The sequence below is a fragment of the Octopus sinensis genome, linkage group LG8 (genome assembly GCF_006345805.1).
Source record: "Octopus sinensis linkage group LG8, ASM634580v1, whole genome shotgun sequence".
In the NCBI taxonomy this organism is placed as follows: Eukaryota; Metazoa; Mollusca; class Cephalopoda; order Octopoda; family Octopodidae; genus Octopus; species Octopus sinensis.
In genome coordinates this window covers 62,690,342-62,707,841 of record NC_043004.1, presented here as the reverse complement: position 1 = coordinate 62,707,841, position 17,500 = coordinate 62,690,342, and the positions used below count along the sequence as shown (strand labels likewise).

General features: G+C 33.1%; 1 protein-coding gene across 2 annotated transcripts in view; it reads right to left on the bottom strand.

The window, feature by feature from the left end:
• LOC115215151 (orexin receptor type 2) overlaps positions 1 to 17,500 on the bottom strand; it is a 470,081-nt gene that overhangs the window by 140,860 nt on the left and 311,721 nt on the right. The window lies entirely within an intron of this gene.

The window sequence follows — 17,500 nt, the reverse complement described above, 5'->3', positions numbered from 1 at the left end:
TATATATTTCCTAATTGATATTAAGTACACCGATGCGTGTGGCGAGTGTTTTTCATCATGGTACACAGCGTTTAAATATATGAATTTAATGTGCAGTTAAAACCGTTTTATTCCAAATTATCCTAGGTGCATCCGATGGACAATATTTCTTCATAACGTATTATGTAAGAATTATATAAGTAACCCACTTCTTTACGTCAATTTAAAAGTCCATGACAAAGTCCTTCGATTTGTTTAACTTAACCACATGATTGTGGAGTAAAATTAAAAAATATAGTAAATTAACCAGTATTTTCTCTGTAACATCGATTTTCAAAAGCAAACGTAGGAATGTCCAACATTATTGCCTATTATTGCTTTATCAACAAGGATTTCTTATACGTACTAAATAGCAATAAATTAGTATTCTGTTGACTATAAAAAACTGTCCAGTCATTAGTAAAGGAAAACAGCTGAAATCAGAGAATCAATTCTACCTAAAAGAGTAATGGTAACGATAAAGCGAAACGTAACAGTAAAACAGAATTAAAAATAACAATGATGAAACAGGTGCGATTGAAACGCTGATGGTTATAGTAAACACTGAGATTATATGTAATTAAAAATCACACATACAGACATACAAAGACACACACACACACAAAGATGCGCATACACATATATAAGGACATACATACAAACATGCATACATTCATATACTATGAAGAGTAGTAACTTAAACTCTATGCTTAAAACAGACGGGATGACGACAATCGACTCCATACTCGGCAGTAGAATCCCTCTGTCTAAATGTACGCTCGAGAAATGCCACCAAGGTGACTGGCCGTGTGTTTGTAATGTTTATCTGATTGTTTGTATGTATGTGTGTGTATAAATGCGTGTGTGCCTGTGTGTGTATAAATGCGTGTGTGCATGTGTGCGTGTGTGATTGCGTTTTTCTTTGTTATCCACCATCGCTTCACAGTCGATGTTGGTGGAGAATCCCCAAATATACACTGATTAAATATATGCTGAAACGAAAGATGTGCACACACAAACACACGCACACACACATGCATATATACTTATACATATACACACGCATATATACATGTATATATATATATATATATATATATATATATATATATAATATATATATATATGTATATGCAAAAAAGGGTGGAATATAATTAATTTCATAAAATTAATAAATTTCACCTAGTATATTTATCGGTATGGAAAATACCATATTTGGTAAGGATTATAATAATTATAATTAAGGGTTAATTGCAATAAGTTGCTCAAAACCACATACCGAAAATATTAGAAATAGCAGCCAAATTGATCACTATTTCTCCTACTAATAAAAAGTCTCCACAAACAAACAGAATTTGTAACCTGTATATGGCAAAAAAGGAAGAAAATAACGAAATCCCAGCCTACGGATTAATTATAGACGAATCGTTTCTGGATTAGAACCGAAGGCTCGTTTCCTTGTCAATATAATATTTCCTATAAATCTAGAAATGCTAGGGGAAAAACTCACCCGTTACACCAGCTCGACCAGCGACTTCGAACGATCTAATGGACTGCCAGCATTCCTACACTTATACAGACATGCGAATTCATATCTCCCTCCAAAATTACCACGTGAGCTACAAAAACATTACCAACGAAACGAAGTTTCGTAGATTTCTTGTAAGGGAGCAATAGTATTCAATATGCAAAAAAGGGTGGAATATAATTAATTTAATAAAATTAATAAATTTCACCTAGTAGATTTATCGGTATGGAAAAGACCATATTTAGTAAGGATTAATTAAATAATATATATATATATATATATATATATATATATGATAAATTTTGGAAATATGTTGTGTATAATTGATAGTAACAACCGTCCTATTAGCGTTGCAATTGTAACTTGTTCTCGTAGGTTTCCTAAGGTTTTAAATAACAGTGTAAATAGACACAACCGAGTCACTGACAATATAAACATAAAGAAAAACAGTATTTGTAGTAATGATATTTTTGGTAGAGGCAAAATAAGGTGCTGCAAAAGTCATATGAATAGCAATAATACTCCACATACCATTAACATTTATAAAGATATTAGAAACATTTAACGCATTATTTTATGAACATCTGACTGTTCAAACAAAATAGCAAATGCAACTAGTTGTGAGTTCTATTGTAAATGAAGACAGTTTGGCATCGTGGTGTTAAGGAGTAATTGCAGGAAAAGACATATATGCATGCTGACATGGTTCCCACGTTAGGGTCTAGCTTTATCATGAGAGGTAGCTGAATTGAGAAGAAGAAGACAGAGTCTTGAAGATGAACCGAGACCTGGACTTGCTGCAACTGTCACTACCGGTGAAAACATTCAGCGTGTTCACCACATGATGATCGACGACAGGTGATTGACTATAAATCCAGTGCTCTTTCCATACCTCGTGGGAGAGTTGAGAATATCGTGCGCTATAAACGTGTCGTAACGAAGATTTGTGCTCGGCGGATCTCACGTCATCTTACACGTGATTTAAAGCGCATCAGGTTCGTCATAGTTTAAGGCAGAGATACCTGGCTTAATTGAACAATTTTGAAGTCAAGATCTTTGTGGAACATTCATGTAGTAAAAAGCCCACTTCTCAGCTGTTTCAATGAAGGCAAACGTCGTTTCACTTCCAGGGAAGAAAAAAGCCTGATGTTTTCGGGGATGTAAAATGTATTGTATTCTTTGATTATCCTCAGAGACGCCACGTAGTCGATAAACAAATTGCTGAATGTGTCCCGAAAGGCTATCAAGACCAAATACACGGGAAATCGTATGAAAGGAAACTTGTTTCTTAAGGAAATATTCCAGCATAAAACATATTGGTTAAACTGGCCGCTCTGCGTAACAGTGGGTTTGAATTTCATCATCCTTCATATTTTCTTGTTCTGGCCTCATCTGCCTCTAAACTGTTTTCCAATATGAAAGAAAAAATAACAATGGCTTGGAAAAAAATATGGCAGTAACGATCTGATCATATCTGTTGTTAACTTTTCTGATAATAAGAATGAGAGCTTCTTCAACAAAGAGATCTAAGCATTGTAACACTTATGAAATAAATAAGTGGGTCGCAGGAGGGTCTATGTTTAAAAATTTAAGTCAGCCTATGTAAATGTTAGCCGACCCGCGTACATAACTGTTTGCATAGATTTCAAACAGCGCTTAAAACTAACTACACCTCGCTTTCCTGAAATATTTCAGACGTCAAAAAGCATGGTATTGAATTTTCCATCTCCTGACCAATTGTGAGGTTTTTCATCCCATAGTCAGATATAGGTTATGTTGCGGAGTATTAATTAATGCTATTCAATTTAAAGTAACCTACAGATATTATTGAAATAATAAAGGGCTGTCCAAATATACTGAGAAAAACATTTTTATATAACCACTTGGAATCATTCAATAGGTAACACATTTATTTAATTAAATTTAATCGCTTTATTGGATATTTCTCACCTCCATATGACTATAATTAAGTAGAATTATTTTACATATTATATGTTCCTTATATATTGTCATATGCTTTTCATGTATTGTTTATGGTTATTTCATATATATTCTATAATGGCTATGCTATATATACCCGATAATGATTTAATTATTTTTCATTATCTTGTGCAATCCATATCGTAGATTATGCGTAAAGGCATGCAACTAACATTGATGCCTAAGTGTGTGTTTATATCCATAATACATACATACATAACATACATATATATACATATATAATATATATATATATATATACATACATACATACATATATATATATATACATATATATACACACACACATATATATATATAATATATATATATATATATGTGTGTGTGTATATATATGTATGCATATAATAGAAACAGGTTTCAAAGAAAAATACTATACGATGTATAAATAGGGCGAAAGCAAAAACAAGAACAAATCAAATGCACACTACGTATAAAAGGACAGATTCAAAACAATACTTATTATTCAACTCTTGCCACCCCAAACACATAAAATTTAATGTACCTTGTAATCTTGCGAAAATAATTTGTACGATAGTTTCGGATATTAATACCCTTGAAATAAGACTCCGTGAACTTAAATTAACACTAATAAGAAGACATTAACCAACAGCATTAATACATGCTGAGAGTAAACGAACAAATGAATTAGGCATACAATATTTAAGGGAAGTAAATACTACTCACAAAATTATCAAAAGCAAAATGCAATCGAAATCACTTCAAAAAATAGTAAATGGCGCAAAACAGTTATCTTTTAACAACGGAACCAAACATTGAAAAATGCGGGCAGCCTAATTATGGGATATGCCGCCCCTTTTTGCATGGTGCAAAGTTTCACTTCAAACAAAGTGAAATATTTCAGATAAATCCAAACTTCACTTGTGACTCTGAAAACCTGATCTATGTTATTAGATGTTTACGTTGCGGAAACCATTATATAGGCCAAACACGAATGTCCCTCAGAGGAAGAACAATGATTCACAAAGAACGAAATCGCTTCTCAAAATATAGACAGATACAGGTCAGTGATCTTGCAGATAGATTGGCTAGGAACCTCAAACCAAACTTTATAATTTTACCTTTTTATCAATGTTCCCAGAACGCCTCAGTGTAGCAAAGACTAAATAATGAGTCAACATCCATTAATAAATATCAACCACAAAATAACAAGAACACACAACTTAATACAAGACACTACTAACCTTACTATAATTCCACTCATCCTCATACATCACCTATAACATTCATACTCTATTAATCATATTAACCTAATTGCAGCACTTTTAGAATTGCTTACCTCACTTGCACACAATATCTTCACTCCGCTACAATTAGACTGAACACCGATTTCCAAACGGTAAGGATTGAAATCAGCCAAGAGCGATGAGAGTGAAATTTATACCACCTAATTACACCTCAAATAAATTATTTGCCTGTATATATCTTTGTTTTTATAAAAAAAGAAACAAAGGCTATTACTTTTATACCTAGTGGGCATGTGCTGTCTTTCTTTTTACTTTTCCCCTATACACACACACATAGACACATAGACACACACACACGCACACATATATACGACAAGCTTCTTTCAGTTTCCGTCTAACAAATCTGCACACAAGGCTTTGGTCGGCCCGAGGCTATAGTAGAAGATACTTGACCAAGGTGCCAGGCAGTGGGAATGAACTCGGAACCATGTGGTTGGTAAGCAAGCTACTTACAACACTGTCATTCCTACGTTTGTCTCCACACGTATATATATACATACATACACACACACACATACATATATATATATATATTCATGTATGTATCTATACGTGTGTGTGTGTATAAACAGGGGTTGGACAAAATAATGGAAACTCCTTAAAATTTCAAACAAATTTATTTTAATAGTGGGTAGGGCCGCTTTGGGCAGTAATTACAGCTTAAATTCTACAAGGTATGGAATCATATACAGATTTAATTGTTTTTAAAGGAATTTTTTTCCATTCTTCGGCTAAAATAGTCTCCAGTTCTTGTAGTGATGATCGTGGAGGATATCGACTCCTTGCTTGTTTTTTCTAAAATATACCATAAATGTTCAATAATATTGAGACCTGGGGATTGCGGTGGCCAGATAAGATTTTCAACTTCACACGAATGTTCCTCTTGCCATTCCATAATAAATGATGAACAACCTTAGTCGATCTTCGATCCTTATTGGGTTCACATCAGAAATGTCCACTACCTTCTGACAGTCTCCAGAGAAAGAAGCAAACTGTTTATATACTCAGGAAATGCAGCATTCCTCTATGGAGTCACTAGTTTGCATACCGAATGTATTTAACACTATAAATACCATAAAATACCATATATGCGCGTGTGTGTGTGTGTGTGTGTGAGAGAGAGAGAGAGAGAGAGAGTGTATGGATGTGTGTACACGTGTGTCTTTTCTTATGTCTGTGTCTCTTTGCATGTGACGTAAATACAGATTAAATTTTCCCTCAACTCTAAAAATATCAGCATATCACTTGCTACTGTGACATTATCTTTATCATTACTATTAGTGTTTTAATGGCAGAGATTTTTTATTGCTAGTGTTTTATTGTTTTTTTTTAAACCCTACCGTACCTGTTTACTCAGTAATGTCGTTATTCCGGATGTCGTCTGATGGCTTTCACTCTTTTATTGTTAACTGTACAAAAATTTACTGTTCTGTAGCCATTAGAGTAATTTCTGGTTAGTAAAGTTCTTATAGATATTATACAGTGTAAATACTGACTACACACCTACATGCTGACAATAACTTGTAACTGTCACAAAAAAAAGAAAAAAAAACCTGATTGATTTGGTGGTATTTTAAGTAACTTCCCCACCAGCTTCTGCTGTGATAAACGTGAACTTATTCGTCTGAACATTTATTTTTACGGGAATATATTTTCACAATACTTTCTGGATATTATTCCCAATTCATCAGCGTTTTTCTGTGAGAGGCCCTTAGCGCTTAAAGTACGTAATACTCTCCACTGCATTTCTTCATATATGACTGAAACTAAAATGTCATTGCTATTGCTCATTTTCTTCCAAATTATAAATAATAACAAATTTAAAAATGACATTTCTAAATCTGAAAATGAAAGTACCGTTCTTTGACAATTACAGAAAAGAATATTAATTTCTACGGGAAAAACTCCAAAAGGCAGAAACTTTATACTGAACATACACATTTTAAAACGTTTCATTTGATAATGGAAAATGTGTGTTGTGTTTAATTCATTATCACTTACATTTACATAGAAATTTATTCAAGTGGAAATGATTTTATAAGAATTGAATGAAGTTGCAACGGTATTAAACGCCGGGATTGCATGTTAAGCCATTCATCTAATTTAATGCCGGACGAGTTTCCAATTATACTGAAATTAAAGTAAACTTACCAAGCATGTCCCTCATTGTGTACTAGAGTAGAAATTTCAGTTAAATATAGTAATGGAATCTATCATTGTCTATTATCCTTTACTTGTATTATTAATGAGTAATATGAGCAAATTTATTCATGCAGATATCATTACATATTTATGAGCATATATAATGAATTGAATATAATGCATGTGATTTATTTGCGGATGTGTTTCAATTGACTTATATGCAATTATTCTTTAAAATTAGAGATATCAAAAATTAATTTTCCTTTGAGTAAGGCAATATGAAAAGATTGTTAAGATAGCAGGGAACATTGATTAATTTCCACTGCTTTGAGAAATAGATCACCCGTCATAATCGTTGGCAATGTATGTTCCAACAACTAAACTACTAACCACATCTATTTTAGCATAAACCAGAGAACATTCTAGAAAGATAGAAAGAAAATTTGAAACAGATATGGCGTAAAAGTGTAAAAGAGTGGTAAATTTTATCACCATTACAGTCCATGTTGCGAGTTTACACAATTTTCTGTTACCCGATTTACACAAACATATGTTTACTTGAGGTTATGGTAACAGAAATACTTCATAATTTAGAAATATAGGTTTCATAATATATCTAATAAGATCGGTTTCAACCTCAATATATCTAATATATCTAATATTAGATCACTTTCAACATCAATCGCTGTCGGATTTCTTTAATTTTTTTCAGATATACTATGTGTTTTACATCCCACCAATTAGTGCTTTAGATTCTGAGCAGTCCTTATTGTTGTAGTGACACAAAAACAAATACAAAAGATTACAACAATAGTACCAACAACAACAGCAAAATAAGGTCGACATTTTTGATATTGATAAAATAACCAATAAATCTATTTTAGTGATAGTGGTAAAAAAATAAGATTAAATAAAGTTTGAGATAGCTTGGAATGAACAAAGTGTGCCAATGGGGTAAAATAAAATAAATAATCTTACATGAGATTCTGCTTCCTATCACACATCTCTTCTGATTTTTTTATGCTATCATTTTTTCGGCCCTAAACTGTATTTTGAATTTTTTTAATTACCATTATGCATTCTGACCTTTTGAGTTAAAGTGTGTATTACATTCCCCACTAGTTGACTACGGCCCTCATTTCTTTCGTTTATTTTATATGTATTTTCGTTTACTTACTTTTGCATTTTGAACATACATATCACACGTCATACGCTTACATATTTTCTAACCTAGATATACATCAATACTCATAGATATTTGTATCTATTGCTAAGCATTGGTCAATCTTCCCTTACTTAATAGTCTATTTAATAAATCCACTACTAAAGTTATACCATTTTAAATTAGCTACACTTTCTAGCAAAAAAACATATTCCGTGAGATTTCAGACTTTTGCGTTCATTTCAATTCATATGAATACGGCAATTCTGATTTGCTCTATATATATTCATTCACTTTTCCTTTACATTACAGTTTGATATATTTCTTTCCACTTTCTCGTTATGCAAGTTCCATAGAAATGTTTATGTTGAATACTTTGTAGCCTCTTCTGATTAATGCCGCCACATTGTTGCTGTTATAAATGTTATATTATATTAATCGTCCCCCAAAATGATAAAATCATTTTCTCCGAATATACTAACTTGTTATAACCAGTACACATCATATTACAAATTCTGTTTTGAAAGAACAATTTAACCACCTTCCTGAAAATTTTATATAAGTTTCCTAGATTTTGGAGATAAATGCATTTGCTTAAGTTTCCTGGGTCTTTCATATTATTGCAATTACTGTGGGATTATAATTGACAAACATATTTTTATAATTATTTTCACATTTAATGAAATAACAAAGCTAACCCGTTAGTACTAGACATCAGTTTATTTGAATATAATCGACTTATACAAATTATTGCAAGTCTTTAACATCTACAACGTATACCAATTTTCATAATAATTTTCATACAGTTACTAAAAGTAATGATGCTAATACATTATTATGGGTCACAGACATGAGACTAGTATATATGCAACGACCTGAGGAAACTTGGAGAAATCCGGCAGCGGTTGACCGCATTCCAGCCAAGGTAATATCAGCACACAGCTATCGCGGCAAAATATTTTTTGGTAGTTATTCTAATATAATGATATATAAATGTAAGCTCAGTAAGTAAAAGCTGATGTTCGGTGCACAATAAAATGTTGTGATTTACTATTAAAGTATGATATTTTCTAGCTTCGTGGTATATTATTCTATTTATCCGATACAATATTGAAGTTCGAAACCATGGAAAATACCCTTCAGCATCATGGTATGTTGAAACCAATAACGGTAGAAGAGCTTTGAAATATTCGTCATGAGATTTTTACCCAGATTACACATATAGCTGCTATTATGTTCAACTGTCGTATATCCACATTTGCCCAAATACGGTGTTTTCCAATATTTAATTTTTGCTTCAAGTAGCTGGTTCTTTTGGTCAAACTATTGTATCTCCAGTAACTTCATATGCCGAGATATCAAAAGTGTCGAACAAAAGTTTTGCTAAGGAATAGTGAAACTATTTTTTCGTTTTCTGAAAAAGCAACGATTTGGATTTATGATACTTTCGCATATCATCAGGGATACACACACACGTGTGCACATATACATACGTGCATATATATACATATATACATATATATATATATATATATATATATATATATATATTATATATATATATATATATGTATTATGTGTACATATGTATATGTATACATGTATGTGTGTTTGTATTATATACACAAGCACACACACACACATACTTATGTATATATTTGTTTTGTGACTTTCTGACATTTTCCTTGCAAGTCGTTGTACAGGACAGTTTCGAAAACCGATCTGTACGTGAAATAATAATATTTTTCCTTCTAATACTTTCAAAATATTAACTTTATTTATCACCTAACAATTCAAAATTGAGTGCTAGGTTTTAGATTCAGGAAATGTAGAATGACTGACCCAAAGGAATTTACCCATTGTTTTACTGGTTCTGCGAATCGACAGCTTTAGGAAAATATATTATGTGGTGTGATTTCTATGACATATCAAAGTATAACTATATTTTCTTCGTTATAAATAACGTTTTTATATCTTTGTATCCAGGATATACTGTTACTTGAAATGCACTTCACAATTATTTCAGTTCTCCTTCCAGGCAAGTACCTTTTAAGGGCAATTTGTAAGAATCTCTACGATTACCCACGAAATATTACGAGACCCAAATTCATGCTGAAAGAAACTGCTCGTCTTTTGTTATAGAACTTTATTTTATTTTATATAATTTTCATCTCTCATAGCGGGTCCGCTGCTAAGTCTGCTTTCTGTGTTTCGTTGATCACATCGAATGCAGTGCATATTATAAATCAAGTTCTTATTTGATACGAAAATTTTTGTTGAACGTCTAATTAGAGACATAAATAAATGAATGTTGGTCAACGAGCAGTTTGAAATATACTCATACTGCACAAAGCGGCTAAGAGGCATGCGATAACACGCTCGCACGCATTTGTTTGTACGTATCTATCTATCTATCTATCTATATATATATATATATCTGTCTCTCTCACCCCGTCTCTCTCTCTATATATATATATATATACAGCGAGAGAGAGAGAGAGAGAGAGAGAGAGAGAGAGAGAGAGAGAGAGAGAGAGAGAGAGAGAGAGAGAGAGAGAGCGAGAGAGAGAGTGGTACGCACACGTACACACATACACAAATACACACACACATACATACCTAATACATACATACATATAAACACGCCAACTTTTTGTGCACTATCCATTATTTTCCCTTGGTCTCGTTAACGTATAGCTTTAGACATTTACCGATATTGTTGCTCTTTTGGCATGAAGTGTAAATACATGACTGAAATGTGAACATTTTATATGGAGATTTATGCCTTCGCTTATACCGTAAATAAAAGCGTTAATATTTAAAACTAGGAAGATGAAAACAAATGTAATTAAGCCAGCGATATTCTCGTTTGTAATATATTTACTCAGTTATGTAATACTTCTCTCTATATCAATCTGAAAGATACCGGTTAAAATATACTTAAGTTACGTACTACTCACGAAATTCTCTGTGAAATATAAGACCATAAATGTGGTTGGTTGTCTTATTCTGTGGAACTATTTTTCTTCTTTTGGCTCACTCTCTGCTATATATTATTTCGATGATTGGCAGTTCCGAAATTAAAGAAGATTGCCACGTGTTTGAGAGATTTTACAGAGACTTACGTGCGAGCGTACATTCATACGTATATTCCTATACACATTAACTGATATGGCTTTCATACATAATTCAAAGCGTATAATTGTATAGGAAAAACACAATATATATATATATATATATATATATATATATATATATATACATAGACACACCCAAACACATGTGTGTGTGTGTGTACACTCACATGCACGTATACTAAACAGTTGGGCATTAATGATATTTTTTTAAACAACAGAGGAAACTTAACCTGATTCAGTTTATTTCAACATCTTTATATTATAACTGAACATTCTGGGATGATAGATGTGCGCTCGTGAAATAAATATATGGGGAGTGGATTAAAACCAGGTTACTTTTCTGTCAGAATTTGAAAGTTTACCGTATCCTAGCCAAACGCACAACGGTGTTAAGCAGTAAACAAACCAGCTCTATCATCTCCCATCAACTAAATCTTTTTTAATTGCACTGTCAGCAGCTGCTAGTTTATACACTCAGACATATACAAAGTCATCCATACACACACAAACAACTGCACATACACCCTCTATAAATGCAGAGAAAGTGTTTCAGAGAGAGTGAGACTGAGAAAGAGAGAAAGAGAGAAGGGAGTGTATGCAGAGATCAGCGTTTCAGCAATTCGTTGCGCACACATAACGTTGTGTGTTCATTTCCACGGTGTCGGCTTACGAGTGGATCACCATAATATATATTGTTGAAATGGCAAGCAGGGTTTCCGTGCATAGACCATTTGTATGGATTCCGAGTGTAATTGAAATGTCCAGCGAAAAACTTGTGTCTCTCTAATTCTCAGTAAAAATCATGTTATGTCAAAATTTTTTAGTGCAATACGCGGTATAATTTTCGCTAATACAATAAGTAAACCATTCAAGTGAATGAACAGCTGCGCATTAAAACATCATACACGAGGTATGCTAGTGCCCATTTAAGTGTCTCTGTAAGTATTCGTCCGCATACGTACTTATGTTTGTGTGTCTGTGTCTGTAAGTACTTGCACAGGTATATTTCTATGTTTGCGTGTGTACGTGTGTCTATGATATTATCTCTTCGAGAATGATGTCTGAACAAAGGATTTCTAGAAGGATCTATTTACCTTTGATATAGCTTTTCATGTATTATATCTCATGCAATCTTTCTTTCACATCACTCCCGTAATGAAAAACACTGATAAGAACATAACGAGCAGAATACGCAATACTCATGGGCCTTCTATAGAGGACGCTGGTGGACAAACAACTGGGAAAAATGTAAACGTTCCATTCCAACGTATATGGCAACTTCTGTTCTCTAAGGAATGTGTAGAATAGGCAGATAGATCCAGTTTACACTTGCAGTTATGACTGACAGCTCATGATTTGAGGGACAGAACTGCATTTTAGAGTTATTCCAAATACCTCGTATCTTAAATAGTTCTTGATAGAAAACAAAATATTGAAATATCTTCCAAGATGCAACACATCCCATTTCGCAAAGATAAACACTTGCACGACACATCTAAAATGCACTTAAATATTAGCAGTTGAAGCTGTTGCACAAGCAGCATGCAAAATACTTGGATGGCAAAAGGACAGACAACGAAGAGCGCAAGATTCATACTTGCTACAGACTTTTTTATACGTATGCAATTTTCTGAGTGAGTGTGTTTATCTGTTTTTATGTAAGTATGTACGTGTCTTTGTGCGTGTGAGTATGTGTGTGTGTGTGTGTGTGTGTGTGTGTGTGTGTGTGTGTGTGTGTGTGTGTGTGTGTGTGTGTGTGTGTGTGTATGAGTGTTTGTTTGTGTGTGTATGTGTATAAGTATATATGCACGCCTCACAGTCACAGTTGAAATTTTGAAATCATGTGGTTTTTGTCAAACTTTCGTTTATATTACGCAGGATAATTTAGCATGTAACTTGTCGCGAAGCCCCAGCGCAAGACTGGCGATGACGGCTGATTTGTCGAAGGGCGGAACATGCAAAAAGTCAGAACTATTACATAGTCACCAGTTAACCTAGTAAGTAGAAATGTTGTAGGAGGCATAACTAGACGCACTAGTAAACACATACAGAAGCATATGTGTGCATGTATATGTGTGTGTATATATATATATAATATATATATATATATATATTATATATATATATATATATATATATATATATATATATCAGTTGGTTATGTGAGGTAAAGGTGTCACATTTGGCCATTCACATTTGTTAACCGTTAGTTTCGCGGTTGATTTGTAAAGCTTCGCATTTGTTAGAAGTATCATTAGTGATTTATGTTGCTTTTGGCATTTGATGAATGTATATGCTTTCAGGATGTTGTTCATTTCTGGGTCTTTAGTTAGTAAAGGAAGATTTTGCACAATAGTGTTTTATGCCTCATTATTTCAAGGGTCGTGAGTTGGTATATAGAGTAGTGTTTTGAGATGTGGTGTAGTGTTATGTTTTGTTGTATTTAGTGTTTTCATGTCTAATTTCTTGCCACCCTTAACCCCATCGTCTATAAGTGAGAGTGGATATTGTCTTTCAGGTAGTGTTGTTCTGAGGTCTTGAAGACGAAGGTCTCGAGTAGTTCTATCAGACTATTATGCAAATCGTTTTGCCAAATTAATGAGGTTATTTATTGATGTGTTTCGGGTAGCATGAGTTAAAAAGGAGATTTTGCTTCGAGTCTGTTGGTTTATGATAAACGTCAGTTATAATTTGGTTGTTGAATTTTTTTATCATAACATCCAAAAATGGGAACTGGTCGTTGCTATATTCTATTTTGAAGTGAATATTACTGTTTATATCATTTAGTCTTGTTTTGAATTCCGAAAGATTATCGAAAATCCCCTTCCAAATGATAAGACAGTCATCCAGGTATCTTTTCTTGTTTTCCCTTATGTAATGGTGAAATGGATAACCATATTTTTTCAGTGACACTTCATATATGGTGAATTCAAAATAACTCACTATCATGTTCGCAAGAATCGAGGATGCTTTCTTTCCCTCGCAATTCTGCATTTTTGACGATAGTAGGTGTCATAAAATATGAAACAAATGTTCTGAAGTATACCTTATAAGGATTGATTAATAAAGAGGTGATTTATGCGTTCCGGAAAAAATGAAAATAGTGACTGAGTTACTTAAACACAGAGCATCGAATAACAAGCCAACATATAAAATGTTCGATGAAGAAATGCACACCGAACACACTAAACATGCTGATAAACAACGTTTGGAAAGTTTTACAAAACCCTGGAAAGACAGCTGCGAATCGAAAGAAATACACTCCCTGCAACGATGGGAAAACTGTGTCAATTTCTTCCTTAGTTACGATGCTCAGTTTAAAAGAGACTACACTTCAGATCACCCCACCCTGAAAAAATCTAGAACAACAACAACTTCAGAAACGAATATACGTCCAACTAGATTAAATTATAATTATCTGAAAGAACACAAACACACAAAACTGGCTTCTCACCTGGAAGTATACCATTCTAAATCTAATACTAGGGACAACTCAGTAATGAGAAATACTAGAAGAAACGAACGTAGGGTTAGGAGTAATTTTTTCCCAGCAACTGGAAATGTTCAAGTGACCTCCTCTACCCCTTAAGGAAGAAACTCAACCTATGGATTTTCAGCCTATTTACTCAGGCAGCAAAACCAACTCCTCGACATCCCAAGCAAAATTAAGCACCCTATCAATTTATTCCAACAACGAAACCCGAACCATGTGCTGCCAACCAGTTTACCCAGACAGCAACACCAACTACCCAGCAGTCCCAATATAATAAATAATAACAATAATAATAATACTGACATAATTAATACCAATAATAATACTAATAATTTCTACCAACCAAATTACAGTAAACATTTTTTTAGACGGGGTGGAGAGAAACAGGGACACATGTTGGAACAAAACTTACAAGAGAAAGCCAAAGTAATAAATTTATCAAAAAAAAACTCTATTTACATTATTTACATTCGATGGATATTTGTCCTCATCTTGTTTGTTGTTAACACAACGTTTCGGCTGATATATCCTCCAGCCTTCTTCAGGCGTCTTGGGAAATTTCGAACTTGGGTTCTCATTCCTAAGGTATTCTTCGATGTTTTTATTATTATTATTATTATTATGATTATATTATTATTATTATTATTATTATTATTATTATTATTATTATTATTATTATTATTATCATTATTACTATTATTATTATTATTATTATTATTATTATATTATTATTATTATTATTATTATATTATTATTATTATTATATCATTATTACTATTATTATTATTATTATTATTATTATTATTATTATTATTATATTATTATTATTATTGTTAAGGTCACTGCTTGGAATCGAACTCTGTATCTTGGGGTTAGTAGCCTGCGCTCTTAACCACTACGCTCTTTGTCCACGGGTATATGGAAGGTATATCAGCCAAAACGTTGTGTTAACAACAAACAAGATGAGGACAAATATCCGTCGAATGTAAATAATATAAATAATGCACAAAATTACCTCATCTCTTAAATATAGAACTGAAAGAAAACTCTGCAACAAAAAGTATTATACTAGCTAATGGATTAAAGTTTACTCCAACCCCACGAAGAACTAACCATAATGAAATTAAAGACAATATTTCGGAATTCTGTAGAAAACTACGATTCACAGAAGCACTAGCTGACTACAACAACGAAGATGAATCTCTGGTTAAAAACATGTAATTACATTCCAACTAAAAGTAGGAATATAATAGTAGATAACTTATGCGGCCATATCCAAAATTTCCCGTACACTTTCTACAAACGAAAAATTAATCCAAATCTCAACAATCTAGAATGGAAAAATCCAATTGAACTACAAAACGACAAAGACCTGACAATTAAAGAAGCAGACAAACGAAGTGTTGTAGTTCTGATGGACACAGAATACTAAAAATTACTAGTATCATCTATGCTAGAAAACGATGCCTTCTACGAAAATGTTGTAAACTCTAAACAACAAAAAACATAAAAATCTTGCATCGTTATAATTTCTACATGGAAAAGGCCTGCAGAAAAAGTAACAGACTACATCACGAAATTCCAATATAAACCTAGTCTTTTTACGGCCTGCTGAAATTACACAAGAGCAAGATAGTTAAAGAAGCCGGCAAACAATTACCAGGCAAATACATAAATATCCAAGCTCATTAAAATTATATCCAAATCTGTTCATAACTTAAAGGGTTGTCCGGTTCGGCCAAATCCTGTTTGAACCTATTTCCTACGGAACCAGCAGTGTATTAACGTAAGATGGTAATTTACGAGAAGCTGGCGGGTCACAGAAAGAAAGGAATGTCATATTCGTGATCTACACATAAAATACAGCGAGAAATTTTATTCTCATTTCCTCTTTTTTTATTGTTATACAATGTTATCAGGAGTGTTCTAAGCACCTGAAAGTCTACGGAAAAGTGGTTACATGTAAACCGCTGCCCTCATAAATCCTAGTAGGAATATGACCGAATCTCAGTCAAACAAATAATAATAATAATAATAATAATAATAATAATAATAATATAATAATAATAATAATAATAAAAACAATCTCATTTGTGAGTGAAAATGCCAAATAAATTATATGACAATAACGGTATGAATGTGATTGGAAGAAATGTTCAAGGTGTGGCAGCCGGTAGGTACCCCAGTATGCAGCAGGTTGTGCCCGGTGGTAATCCAGCAACTGCCTGCTTCAAGGCATATGTGGAGTAAAAAACTAAACATGATGGTTATGGAGTGTTACTACCCGAGAAGTCCAGTGAATGCGAATTGCGTGACTGTCAGAGTGTACAGAAAACGAATGCACAGTGAATGGAAGTAATGGAACTGTTCGAACTTACTGAACAGAGATTATATGACCAAGCAAGAGCAATAACGAAAGAATTAATGGTTAACAGAATTGGAGCTTGAAGCTATTAAAGAAAGGATATCGGGTGAGTTTAGTCATGCGAGAAATCAAAGTGTTATAGAGGAAGATATATACAATTGTTCTCAAGAATATAATACCGTGAATTGTGAAAGAATTGAGATCAGTGATTAATAATAGAGATCGATTAATAATAGACAGAAGGGACAGAATTTATGTGCGACTTTATGAAGGTTAACCAGTGGAGACTAAAAGATGAGTAAAGCCAATATTGTACTGAGACACATTGAAACAAAGAACCACACACAAACAAATAATCTGATCAAGGCCGCTAGTAGGATTGTGGT